The following is a 14,750-nucleotide window of genomic DNA, read 5'->3' on the forward strand; positions in this document are numbered from 1 at the left end:
CATTGTCACATGGCTGCAGTTAATTCCATAGATTTTCTCTATATTGGGCTCCATCACATCATTCCAGTCCAGAAGATTATCCATGCCATTGATAACTTTATCTCTAGAATCTTCATTCATTTCTTCAGAGATAACATTGAGTTCCAAACAATAGATTTTATTTCTAAAGTCCATAGACTCCAAATCTTGTTCCTGTTCCACGTTGGTTCCAATCTCCGGGATCTCCTCTCTCACAGGGACCCCTATTCCAGTCTCCAGGGTCACCTCTCTCACAGGGACCCCTGTTCCAATCTCCGGGGTCTCCTCTCTCACAGGGACCCCTTCCAGGGTCACCTCTCTCACAGGGACCCTTATATCTTTAATCTCCTGCTTCATTTTACTCAATTCAATTTTCATTATCTCAATCTCATCCATTATTTTCTGAAACATAGTTATTTCCAGATTTTCAGCCACTTTCTTAATTGCCATTTTAAAAGAAAAATATAGGAAAACCACTTCTTATTTCAGCAACAATTGGGTTAATACTCCAAGCTTGGTGACATCACAGTATAAACAGAGCAGACAGCCTTATCTCTCCAATAGTTAAGTAAACAAAATGCAGTTCCCAGGATCGAAACAATTAATGGCAATCGTCAAGAAACAGATTCGTCAAAATAAAATAGACCAAAAAGAGAGTAGTCTCAAAACAGTATAATATTTTTCAAAATAAAAATCTGGAATAGAAATCCCTCTTCTGTGTATATCTTTAGAATGCAAATCCAGGACAGCTTTTTGCAACAAAAACAGAGATAAGCTATTAATTAGTGCGTAGCAGAGAGAAGTTATGGCTCCCCAGTGAGATGTCAAAAACTGATCAATCTGGCAAATCTCTTTTAAACAGCAACAATTTAAGTCAAGTAAAAGAAAAATATAGAAAGAAGGGTGCTTGCCTGTTAGTGCGTTCTCTCTTAGAAGATAAGGTGAACGTTCGCTTTATCAGATAGAGCTTGCTGTTAAAAATCCGTCCCACCTTCGTCGGCTGGACCTCGTCCCATAAATTAATGAGATCTGGTCGTCCCAACAAAAATAGGCTTTGAGGTTAATCTCTTCGTTTCTCCCTACCCGGGAGAAGTTTAATCAGTCAAAAAAAAAAGAAAAAACTGACTGATATATCTGAATAAGCTTCTTTTGAGGCAGGAGCCCGTCTCAAAAGCAGGCACAGGCTAAGTCACCCTTCCCGGAAGTCTGCCAAAAGATGGGATCTTCATGCCTCTACTCAGTCCCCCTTTTTGCACTGGTTTCCCATGTATAAAACCTATTTTAATCTGGAACCCTATTTCTTCTTTCTAGAAGCGCCCTGGCTGCGAACTGCATTTACGGCTGTTCAATTCCAAACAGTGCCCTCGGCGCTTCTCAAGGGGAGATATGGTCATATTCCAATACATCTCCGTTGCTGTATATGTAATTCAGGCGATGTTGAGGACACAGCCCATTATTTGTTGAGCTGCTCTCTTTATAATGACCCACGGTCAAAGTTCCTATCTCCTATAAGGCATCTTCTTGAGAATAGGTCAACCCTAGAACAAGTTTGTGTTCTATTAGCAGGTAATTATATTTTTGTCACTCAGCAAGTGGCTAAGTCCGCCCTCACTGCAGCGAAATTTAGAAGTAAATCCCGAAAACAGCCCCAGTCTACAGATTCATCAGCCTCTTAAACTGAATCGGGCTAGGGCGCCTAAGGGGGCAAGTAACACTCTTAACAGACCCGAGCTGCTTCTTGTACTTGGTATTCGTGAAATGCGCTGGTATGTTTGTTTTTAGCAATTTTAAATTTATAGTTGTGTTTTATATATCTTTTAGGCTTGTATTCTGTATTTTGTATTGGCGTATGTTTCATTTTGGTATGCCTTTGCGGCGGCCTTTGGCCTTCAGAAATAAAGTATTCACCTTCACCTTCACCATGTAGTTGCCATGGAGATGCTCTATAAATGGAAGGAAGGCATCACAAGTAATCTCTGTAGCATGTAGGGTGGAAATATTTGCAACCCTCTTAGCCTTGAATGGCACACCAGGAGGCTGAAGGGGAGGGATGCAGCAACCTGGGATAAGTTTCCCTGGGATAAAATCACTGAAGCGTGCTGCTATTATAAAAATTTTAATTTAGGTATTCTTATACCACCCTTCAATGATATTCCCAGGACAGTTTACAAGAAATAATAAAACAATTATAATGTAAATATAAAAGAAAACCCATAATAAACTCTAGATCACAAATTCACAAAAGCAGCATAAAATAGCAAAATTAAAACTGAGTCTTAAATGGTTGGAAAAATAAAAAGGCATCCAGAAGACAATAAGGTAGGTGCTAAGTGAACCCCTCTGGAGTGAATATTCCAACACAGGGCTACCAGCAACAATAAAGCTCTCTCTTTGGTAGCCTCAGCTAATTTGATGGAGAACCTGCAGGAGGCTCTCCACTGAAATCTTAATGTAGACTACTAGATTTAGGTACATATCTGATAAGTATCCTGTTTCCAAGCTATGGAGGGCTTTAAAAGTCAAAAACACTTTGTTGGCTCTGGAAATGGATTGTTACCAGTACATTTTATTTAATTTAATTTCATAGAGTCTATAAGCTCACAAAAGGTCTCAAAAGTGGTCTTAAAGTGGTGTGCAAAAATAGTAAAATATAGCCTATAAAGAACAATTAAAATCAGACCTATACATTACAATACAAACATTACAGCATTCAACAATACAATACAAGCAACCTAGCCCTAAGGCAGAATTTATCATGTCTTCCAAAAACCTGAGATAAAAGATAAGCAAAAAGCCGGTACTTGCTGGCAGGACCACAACCACCCCCGACTGATTTCAGGGTCCAGGCAGCCTGGTACGGGAAGAGGCACTCAAATATTCCAGTCCCAACTTGTGGCAGCATTATGCACTAGCTGCAGTTTCTAGACCATCTTCAAGGATAGCCCCATGTAGGGTGCATTACAGTAAACTGTTGACATAGCACAGGCATAATATGATCATAACATCCAATCCCATATTATAGTCAGGGCCTGTTCCAGGAATGCGGGGGCCCTTGGGCATTAGCCTGCCCTGGGCCCCTCTGCTTCCCTTCCACGATCCCGCGGATTGCAAGACAAGCTTCCAAACTGCCCGCCATCCCCCGCCATCCCCCACGCTTCACCTACCTTTTTCTGCTGTTCGCACAGGGTTGCCATCAATAAAGATGGCGGCCGAGGTTTCTGTATGACACTGAAGCCTTTGCCGCCATCTTGGTTGATGGCATGCAGCGCGCGCATTGCTGCCATCAACCAAGATGGCAGCAGAGGCGTCAGTCCCTTACGGAAACCTTGGCCGCCATCTTTATTGATGGCAACCCTGCGCGAACAGCAGAGAAAGGTAGGTGAAGTGCAGGGGATGGCGGGTGGCTCGGAAGCTCGTCTTGCGATCTACGGGATCGTGGAAGGGGAGCAGAGGGCCCCTCAGGGGCCCCTAGAGCTGCGGGGCCCTCAGGCCAGTGCCCAACCTGGCCGCCCTTTGGAACCGGCCCTGATTATAGTAGCCAGAATGTGGCTACTAGATTACTCACTGTAGTTTCAAAATAGTCTTCAAAGGCAGCCCCATATATATCACATGAAAGGCAGTGAATCAGAACGAAACTTGAAAGACAATCATCAACACCTAGCAAAATTCCTAGATGATTATACAAAATCTATAGGAGGCTCACACCACACCAGCATGGTGTAGTGGTTAGAGTGCTAGACTAATCCCCACTCTGTCATGAAGTTGATTGGGTGACCTTGGGCCAGTCACTACCTGCCTCTCATAGAGTTGTTGTGAGGATAAAATGGAAGGGGGAACCCTGTATACTGCCTTGAGATTCTTTGAGGAAAGGTGGAATATAAATGTTGTTGTAGTTTGTTGTTGTTGTAGTTGTTGATGATAATAATAATAATAATAATAATAATAATAATAATAATAATAATAATAAAACAACCCAGTAGGTAGAGTTCAGAATACTATAAATTTGGTTATGAATGAGCCAAGGTCTGCAAAAGGGATATGGCTGAAACAACCTGGAATTCTGGGTGGAGAGATGCATCTATCTCATCCTCTTAATAACCTTGCAATTAATATCCATAGATGTACTGTCAAGCACGTACTGTGGAGCTGCTTCAGCCAAGCCTAGTTCCTTTTACTAGAAACCTGACTGTAACATCAATGTGGTTGATATATGCCTGTTTACACATAGATATACAAAGATATTACGGTTTTAGTTTTAGTTTTCTTTTTATTTCTATAAAGATAAAGTGGCCTCCAGAAAGCTTTGTAACACCTAGCTATATTTGGTTTCCATTTTGCTCTGTTCTCAAAGCTTTGCTTCATTAACTTTCCAAAGGCCAATTTGATGTGCAGATATTTTAATGAATGGCTTATAGTACAGAACCATATTCCTTGCTTTGCTCACATGGACAGTAAGGTTTAGATTAAGACCTGAGCATAGTGATTAAGAACACACTGCTTAAGCCAGGTTTATAGCTGTGGCTGATGTGTTACTCTTGTCTAGCCCATTTGCAGAGGAGGTAGAAGTAGAGAAAGCTAGGGGCTATCCAATACATTACTGCATATAGGATATTAATGCCCTACTACCTTTTATTAAGCACTTTTATCCTCAGGCCAAACAAGGGACTTTCTAAAAATCAAACGATTCTGTTGCAGTTTGTACCTCTAAAGGAATCTGAAACTGCTGATTTGGTTCTGTCATGCAGCATTATGGAATCATGGGATGACATTGTTTTTCTGTCTGGATAACATAGGAGAACACTTGTGTTGGCAGAAGATCATCTTTGCTTTTTAAAATCATTAATCTGGATTCTTTCACATTTTGAGTCTGGGAGTTATCAAAATTAAAGTTCAGTGGCATGTATTTAAATTAGGGAAATTATCTCTTAAGTTTCAGAACTGTGATCTTTTTCTTTTTTATTGTATTTTTATCTTTTACTTTGCTTTAAGGGCAAACTCCAAGGGAATGAATCAGCAAGACCAAAAGACAAAGGAGTAAGGGGGATGCATCTCCAGGAAATAATTCTGGAAAAGGAAATAAAATATGTACTGCAAAAGAAATAATTTGTAGAGTTGATTCAAACCAAGCCCACAACAAAATTTACCTAGACAGTGGGGCAACTTCACATTTCTTCAACAATTTGGATGTTTTCTTAGATATATGGATTGTAAAGTCCCAATTTATGTTGCTGATAGACAATGTATTTATACACATGGGAAAAGGACAATTCATTCAAAATGTAAACTAGGTGAAAAGAGCATCAGTGAGGTGTGCATTCCTGGAGCTTACTATGTGCCATCTCTACAGAACAGTTTAATAAGTGTAAAAACAGCTACAAGGCGAGGGTGCAGAGTTTTGATTAGGAGATATTGTTGTTTTGTGTTTAAAGGCAGAGAACTACTCATGAGAGGATTTTTTTAGTAATGAAGACCTTTATCAAGTAGACTGTGTGAGACAGCAAGCTAATGCTACTAAAGAATGTCTTCATAAAGACTGCATGGGATTGTGGCATCGCAGATTTGGCCACAGAAATGTTGAAAGCATTTCAAAACTCGTGAAAGACAATTTAACAAAGAATTTAGACATAAAAATGTGCAAATCTGAGTTCAAGTGCGTTGACTGTGTTAAAGCAAACGCAACTGGGCCATCTGCTGAAGCGCAATCCAAAAAAACCCTAGATTTAATCCACAGTGACATCTGTGGACCCTTACCTGTAATGACACCAGGAAAGAATGTTTATTTCTTTACTTCTGTAGATGGTTTTTCAAGATATGTCTATATTTACCTCCTTAAAGAGAAATATGAAGTGTAATAAAAGGTTAAAGAGTATGTGGCCAGAGTAAGCAATAAATTGGGACAAAGCCCAAGACTCTGCACACTGGCAATGGTGGTGAATACACAGGGAAAGAGATTACAGAATACTTAAAGGAACACGGCATTAAACTTGAAAAAACAATTCCTTACACCCCAGAACAAAATGGAGTGTCAGACAGGAAAAATAGAACACTTATAAATGACAAGAAGTATACTTCTCGATGTGGGATTGCAAAACAAATATTGGGGGGAAACAATCATGACGGCCAATTGCTTGCAAAACAGGTTACCCACTAAAGGCAGAGAGGTTTAAGCATGCCCCTGAGACTGATATTCTCAGGGCTATCATCACTTCCAGTTCCTCCTCCTTCCCACAATGTTCTCTCTCCCTACCTTTTGAATTCAGCTAATGTAGATGATTAGGCTTTCCTATCCACATGTACTTTCTTAATAAAATGAGTTTATTTTGTTTAAAATAAACACCACTTTCTTTCAAATTCTTTTATATCTCCAATGAACTCTGCTGCATAAAGCAACTCTCTTCATCCAGAACTAGATGCAGTACTCAAAATGAGGCCTAACCAGTGCCAACTAGAGGGGAACCAATACTTCACATGATTTGGAAACTATAATTCTTTTAATGCAGCCTAAAATAGCATTTGCCTGTTTTGCAACCACATTACACCATGGGCACATATTCAACTTGGAATCAACAACAATCCCAGGATTCTTCTCACATATAGGATTGCTGAGCCAACTGTGCATTTGGTTTCTTTTTCCTAGGTGAAGAACTCTGCACTTATCTCTGTTAAATTTCATTCTGTTGTTTTCAGCCCAATGCTCCAGCCTATCAAAATCCTTTTGCATTTTTGTTCTGTCTTCCAGGGTATTAGCTATCCTTCCCAATTTTGTATCATCTGCAAATTTGATAAACGTTCCCTGCACCTCCTCATCCAAGTCATTAATAAAAATGTTGAAGAGCACTGGGCCGAGGAACAAGCCCTGTGGTACCCAGCTCATTGCCTCCCCCCAGTTTGAGAAGAACCTTTGATAAGCACTCTTTCAGTATGATTCTGTAGCCAACTGTGGATCCACTTGATAATTGTTCCATCCAGCCCACATTTAGCTAGCTTGCTAATCAGAATACCATGGGGCACTTTGTTAAAAGCTTTACTGAAGTCGAAATATATTATGTCCATAGCATTCTCACTATCTACTAGGGAGGTTACCTGATCTCCCTAAGATTAGATTAGTGTGATGATTTGCTCTTGACAAATCCATGTTGGCTTCTAGTAATCACTGCATTATTTTCAAGCTGTTTACGGACTGACTGCTTTATCATCTGCTCCAGAATTTTCCCAGTGACTAATGTCAGAATGACTGGTCTGTAGTTCCCAGGTTTCTCTTTTTTACCCTTTTTGAAGATAGGGGCAATGATAGCCCTACACCAGTTATCCAGCACTTCACCCATCCCTCATGATTTCTCTAAGATAATAGACAGTGATTCTGAGAGTTCTTCAGCCAGTTCCTTCATAACTCTAGGATGTGGTTCATTGGGCCCTGGAAATTTGAACTCTGTTCAAAGTAATTAGGTATTCTTGACCATTTATCTATCAATCTCAAGCTGCAGTCGTGCCCCTTCAACTTGTATTTCACACTTGCCAGGAGGATCATAGACCCTCTTTTGGGAGAAGACTGAACCAAAGTAGGAATTGAGCACTTCTGCTTTTTCTTTGTCATCTGTTATCATTTTGCCATTGATATGAAATGTCCCACCATTTCTTTTCTCTGTCTTTTCGTATTGATGTATCTGAAGAAAGCTTTTTTTGTTACTCTTAGCATCCCTCGCTAACCTCAGCTCATTCTCAGCTTTAGCGTTTCTGATGCTATCCCTGCAATTTTGTGCTATGTGTCTGTACTCTTCCTTTGTGGCCGGACATTCCTTCCACTTCCTATATGTGTCCTTTTTGTTGTCAGGTGATCTCTAAGCTTTTTGTGATGTCACATTGACTTCTGCTATCTTCCACCTTTTTTCCTTGTTGGAATTGTTTGCCATTGCACCTTTAGAATTTCCATTTTTAGAAACTCCCACCCAGTTGGACTCCTTTTCTCATTAGGGTCTCTTTCCATGGAGTCTTACTTACAATTGTTCTGAGTTTATTAAAAATGGCTTTCCTGAAGTCCAGGGTATGCATATGGCTACACCCAGCTTTTGCTTCCTTTAAAATCAACAAGTATAACATGGTCACTTTCCCCCATAGTTCCTGTAACTGCCACTTCATCCACTAAGTCATCTCTATTCAGAGCCGCCCCTAGGCACCGGGAAGCAGGGCAGTTGCCCTGGGCCCTATGCTTTGGGGTGCCCCCCGCACTTGGCGATCTGCATATAAAAGCAGCAGCCGCATCCTCCTCACAGCCGCAGTAGCGAGCTGAGGGGAGCACAGAAATGAGCTGGGAGGAAGAGGTGCAGCGGTGGTCTGCTGATAGCCGTGGTAGCGAGCCAGGAAGGAGAAAACCTCGCAGCGAGAAATGCTAAGCGAGTCTACAACAGAGGCTGCAAAAAAGGGAGCCGCAGCTGAAAAATACTAAGCCGTCGCCACCGCCAATGAAGGCTGCAAAAAAGGGAGCCACAGCCGCAAGCTCCTAGCAGCCGAAATACAAAGCCTCCACCGCTGCCTGGAGGAAAGGATATATATAGAGAGAAAGAATATGAGGGGGGGCAACTATGCTTTTGCCCCGGGGCCCGCACATGCTAAGGGAGGGTCTGTCTCTATTAGAATCAGGTAAAGGATAGCTGATCCTCTAGTTCCTTCCTCTACAACACAAGTCAGGAATTTCTTAGGGGGGCCATGTTTGGCAGAATTTGTCTCCCAATAGATATTGGGGTAATTAAAGTCCCCTATTAATATTACATCATGCCTCCTTGAAACATTGACAATTTGCTTTTCAAAAGTTTCATTCTTGTCTTCTCCTCGATTGGGTGGTCAATAGTAAGCTCCAACCACCATGTTCCTTTTATTCCTTGCCTCATCATCAGGTTGCATTAAGTGAAACTGATCCCAAGAAGTTGCAGCAGATGTTGCACTGGAACCCATCTAGAGACTAGGGATGGGTGAGAATTTTGCTGAAATTGAACTTTGCACTGGACTCCATGATAGTTTGCACATTCTGTATCTTTGTGAACTGATCCTGAATCCTGTGAGCTTCTGTAGCTTTTCCTGACTCTGGATTTTTGCTAATGTGAAAGTGACCAATCTGCTCCTTGTCTTTGCTAATGTGAAACTGACTTTACCAAAACAGTAAACGCAGTTTAGTGGAAAACAAAGGAACAAGAAACAGAACTACCTGCCAGTTTGAAGGGATGTGATCAAACTGGCACCAACAAATGGATCCCATCTCTGCTGGAGACAGCAGTAAATGTGGATATGGCATCAAGATTTCTATGGAGGGCAGCTACTTTACCCTTAAAGAGCCTTGCAAACAATTCAAAGTGGACTTCTGAAGGGTCTAAAACTCCATTCCTGGAGTAGATGTTAACAGACCCCAGACCGTACGAAAAAGCTGCACTGGGCAGTTACAGTGAGGATGTGATAAAGGGAGAGGTGGGCCTAGTCTACTGTTAATTTTAATTATCTTTTACTTCTTTTTAATTACTTGTTTTTATTGATAATTTTAATGTTTCTTGTAAACCACTTAGAGGATTTATTACAATCAAGCAGAATTATTCTGGGGAAAACTATGGTAGCTGCATGTTTTTCCTATGGAAAGGACAAATAATTTTTGCAAAGAGTTTAGACTGGGAAAATGGTAGAGTGTAACATGCCAGATTAAATTGACAGGTCCATGCAGTGGCTTGAAAATTGGCTGATCCTGTCCATGAATCTTCCCAGGACATCTAATTGGCCCTGGGATGCAGCAGATGATTTTACAGGACACATTCTGGAGAGCGGCACTTGGAGGCTGGTATGTACTAGAAGGTTTGTGCGATCTTCCATGCCAACCAGCTCTATAATTGTCTACCTCTTCAACGCTTCCCGGCTGGGATACTCTCTTTTTGTGCCTGTCATCTGGGCAGACCTCAAGCATGCCTACACTGCATTATTACAAGGAAAATTAGATGCCTGCTCACTGCTAACTTTTGTATGTTTTATTCCAAGCCTTATTTTAAATTGTAAGTAAAGGTTTGCAGCACTTGTAATCACTAGGTTTTCGTTTAGGCTTTTTAGTTTCCAAAGCAGAGGGTGGGAGATGAGTGGGTTTTTGTTTTTGTTTGAAAGCTGAGGAGAACAAAAAGCTCTTTGTATAAATTACTGTCTTGCATTCTATACTTTGGAAAACTCCACAGGCTGCTGCTCCCTCATCTCTTCTCAAAGTTATTTTAAATATCTCTCCCTGGCTTTGCATCCATTTCCTTTTGAGCAGTATTTTAAAATCCAGTGCTTGCTTTTCTGTTTGCTGATCTGATCAAGACAGTTTCTGTGCTCAAGGCAACCTAAGTGTAATTTCTGCTTGTAAATAATGATTTGAGTCAAACCAGTTTCTGACAATGCAAAATGACACATCTGTTCACCACCAAAGACCACTGTATTCCTTGAAAATCCCCACTCACACAGTTATGCTCTTCATTTCACAGATAAAGAGAGAGGTGCTTGTATACATGTCACAAACCCTTCCCTGAGCCCCCCTCCTGCCTCCAGCTGTACTTTGCTGAGGACTGACGCTGTACTCTGGGCAGTTGTAGTGGAGAATAAAAGTAACCACCATTGCACCAGCAAAGCCTTCCCAGGGAATGAAACCTCTTTCATTCGGAGCTAGCCAGGTAGTTGTGAGGCCATTCCTAAGGAAACCTTCCTTGGACTATTGTGGATTTACTCTGAAGCAATGTTAGACAACAGTTTAGGGTTTGAACAAAAGGGGGCAGAGGAACTACTTAAATTTTTAATGCCAGCTTGAGGGACCAAACTGAAGAATTCAAACACAAGTTGAGTGCATATTGACAAAAGGTTATCCCTACATATCAAAATTGGGGATGGAGAACCTTTTTCAGGCCAACAACTGCATTGCCCTGATGGAAAGCTGTTGGGAGCCCATATTTGAATTGTGTATAGGGCCAGATTTCCCCCCTCCCCCCCCCCACAAAGCTATTCCACATGGATACAGTCATTTATTTAATTCTTAGTAACTACACTTAAATTTCACTTTCCATTTTTTCTGTACTTTTTCATTTATTTTTTTATTTATATCCCGCCTCATGTGTGTGTGTGAGAGAGAGAGAGAGAGAGAGAGAGAGGGAACCGCTTACATGGTGGCAATACATTGATGACATCTTTGTTGTCTGGACAAATGGTAAAGAGAGTTTAGAACAATTTAAAAATTACATCAACTCCATCCATCTATTAAGTTTACATTTAATAGTACAAATGATAATCCACGCACCCCTTTTCTTGATGTCCTTCTCACCATTGAAAACAACAAAATAGCTACTGATCTCTACATCAAACCCACTGATGCCCACACCTATCTTAACTGGAAATCCTGCCATCCAAAGCATATAAAGAAAAACACTGTGTATAGCTTAGTTCTGAGAATCAAACTTATTTACAACAATGAGGACAAATACCAAAGTAGGATCAGTGAACATAAAGAACACCTTCTTTTGAGAGGATATCCTCCACATATTATTGATTGCAACAGTCACTAAGCCTCCATTCTGTCCAGATAAAACCTCCTCCATCATAATGAGGTGTCAAAGAACAATGGATTCCATTTGTGGTAGATTTCCATCCACCATCTCCTCACTATCACTGAGCAATCAGAGAGAGCTACCCGTTGCTAGCAAACTCTGAACATCTTGCTAAAGCCATCAAGAAGCCTCTTGTAGTATTTCACCAGCCTCCTAATTTACACAGACTTTTAGTGACAGCTGTACTGAAGCCACCTATTAGCAATCCTGGGTCTCATCCTTGTCGCTCCAAACGTTGTATCACCTGTGTGTTCCTCATGGAGACAGCTACTTTCAAAAGCACTAGGACAGTCAGAACATATTACATCAAACAGAACATCACCTGCAGGTCCTGCAACACAATTTATGTCATCAAATGCAAAAGACCAGGATGTCATATCCAATACATAGCAAAACTACAACTGACCTACACACACACTTCAGAAACCACAAATCCATAATCTTGATTTAAAAAGTGGAGCAACCAGTTTTAAAACATTTCAACACTGAGGGCCACAGTCTGTTGGACTTTTCTGTAACAGATATAGAGATGCCAACAGATCCAGCAGCACTGACTGAGAGGGAGAACTTTTGGATATATTGTCTGGACACATTGGCACCACATAGCCTTAACCTGGAGGACAGTACCAGCATTACTTAGCTTCTGCAAATGAAGCCCCTCTGAGCATTCCTCCCTATATATATATACACAAAACTTCCCAACAATGCAACTTATCTCAATGTAAACTGAACTAGAAGTCCTGCCTTATAGCTATTCAAAGCCTCACACTTGGAATTGCATGCCAAAAATTGCATGGACAACGTTTTGCATATTTGCAAAACACAAGGCACCTCTCTGCTGAAACATTTCCCCCTCTGTTTTTATCTTCTTGCAGAGCAAGGAGCTGCAGTTACACACTTTGCATAACATCACTGCATGGACTGCAGCAGGAATGCACTTGCTATGCTTCCCTAAATTTACCATCCATTCACAGGTGACACTTTTTTGGGGGAGTGGAATTTGTTGACTTTGGAGAGGCTAAAAATTTAAGAGGCTTATCACATTTTAGGAGGCAGCAGTGCTGCACCCCTTTTGTATGTTTTTACTGGTTTGGCCTCACTGCCTGTGACAGCAGACGATGTTATGCCAGAAAGCCCAGAAACAATGCTGCATCCAGGCCAATAGCTGCCGAGAGGAACCCCCATATACACACTGTCATCACAGGTAGTAGCATAAAAGAGTTAAAGAAAGAGGCTTCAAATTCAGCACTACTTCATATATGTGTTTGTTACATGGCTTCTAATCTATGGCTTGCTTCATCTTTCTGAATTATCTATTCTGTACACATTGTATTAGTTCCTGTTAGACCCACTGTTGCCTGCCATGCCGTACCCCTGGGTTACCAGGACTCTGCTCTTGACCCACCAAAATATCCCCACATCTGTAAAATGTTTGGGGGCATGAATTCACCTTGGTGGATCACAAGATGTATCAAACTTGCCATAGTGCCTTTAGCAGTTCTAAAGAAGGGATTGTGCAGATAAATCTCATGAGGTTTCTCTTTTTCTGGAGGGAGATTTCATGTCAAGGAAGGGAGGACAGATCTTGGAAGCAGTGTGTGTTTGCCTCACACATATAGCCCCTTCTTCCCAGGGAAAGCTGTTTGACAAGCTTTGTTTTAACTAGGGATAGGCAAGAATTTTGATGAAATCAAATTTGGCACCAGACTTCCCAATAGTTTGCATGTTCACTATCTTTACGGATCAATCCTAAGTCCTGCAAGCTTCCGTGGTTTTCCCAACAAATTTTTGCTAATGTGAAACTGATCAACCTCCATCTTTGCTTTGCTAACATAAAACTGACTAGCATGCATCTTTAGTTTGCTAACATGAAATTGACCAGCCTATGTCTTTGCTTTACTAATGTGAAACTATTCTTACATTCCCTTTCTGTAGTAGCACAGAAGAAAAAAACCTTCCCCAGCTTCCTTTTCCGCAGCCAACCCATGCACGCACATAGAGCTGGGTAAGAAATGGACAGTTAGAAGCTATGCGCTTGCAAGTTTCATATATGGGGCAGGGGGAGGAGAGAGAGACTGGCTAGTCTGGATGAGACAATTTGTTGAAGCCCAACCAGAGCTGGTGGCATTAACAAGTGTGAATTACACATACTCTCCCTCACCACCCGCCCCTACTCATCTCCAGCCCCTACTATTTTGAGTTCCTTTTTGCTGCCCTTCAATTCAACTCTCTGACCAGCCTGCTTCTTTGCTTTGCTAATGTGAAACTGACAAGCTTGAGTCTTGGTTTTGCTGATGTGAAACTGACTTTACCAAAATGGTAACAGCCGAAGATAGCAGAAATGGACATGGAACAGAACCACCTGCCAGTTCAAAGGAATGCAATCAACCAGCACCAACAAGCAAATCCCATCCTTCTTTTAACTCAACCAGTGCAGATGTGCCTGATTTTCATCCTGTGCCATTTTAGTGCACTTAAATTCTACAGAGATGTGCCTTGTTCTTCAAAGGCTGCTTTTGGAAACAGAAAATCTAGGGGGAGTGGAGAGGTGGCTGATCAGCAAGGATTTTTTAAGCTGAAAGATTCTTTAGTTCACTTGAAACTCTTTGGGAGCTGAAGAAGTTCAAACTTCTAGGAGTCAAGTTGTCACTGGCCAATTTAACTCAGACAAACGTAGATGCCACAGTATGCTAGCTGGAAATCTGTAACCTCCAGAGAGTGGTAGGGATTAGATAGGCAATGTGCTGTCATCATTACCCCCTTCCTCCTTGCAGAATAAATCAGATTGTATGCATTGCAATTAAATTCTTTGCAAATGTGTCACCACAATTGGTTGTATTCAGCTAAATCCTACTCAGAGCAGACCCAATTAAATTAATGAGCCTGTTAGTCATTTATATTAACTTTAATAGGTCTACTCTGAGTAGGACTGGTATTGAATACTACTTAACATGTTAATTATCTACATGCAAACCTTTACTGGTTTGGAGGAAATTTTAACAGGATGATTTTTCAGTGACAAGAGGGGAGCCGAGCCAAACAGTGGATAGTGGTTTACATTTCTGATGGAATTTTAGCCTGAGTCTCTTCCCAAGAGTTGATTCTAGGCTAAGTAACAATGTTGGGTGCATACAA

General features: G+C 41.1%; 1 protein-coding gene across 2 annotated transcripts in view; it reads right to left on the reverse strand.

Annotated features, from left to right (window-relative positions):
* LOC133364307 (uncharacterized) overlaps positions 1-14,750 on the reverse strand; it is an 80,126-nt gene that overhangs the window by 50,353 nt on the left and 15,023 nt on the right. The gene's annotated exons all lie outside the window — the stretch shown is intronic.

The sequence above is a fragment of the Rhineura floridana genome, chromosome 1 (assembly GCF_030035675.1).
Source record: "Rhineura floridana isolate rRhiFlo1 chromosome 1, rRhiFlo1.hap2, whole genome shotgun sequence".
Classification (NCBI taxonomy): domain Eukaryota; kingdom Metazoa; phylum Chordata; class Lepidosauria; order Squamata; family Rhineuridae; genus Rhineura; species Rhineura floridana.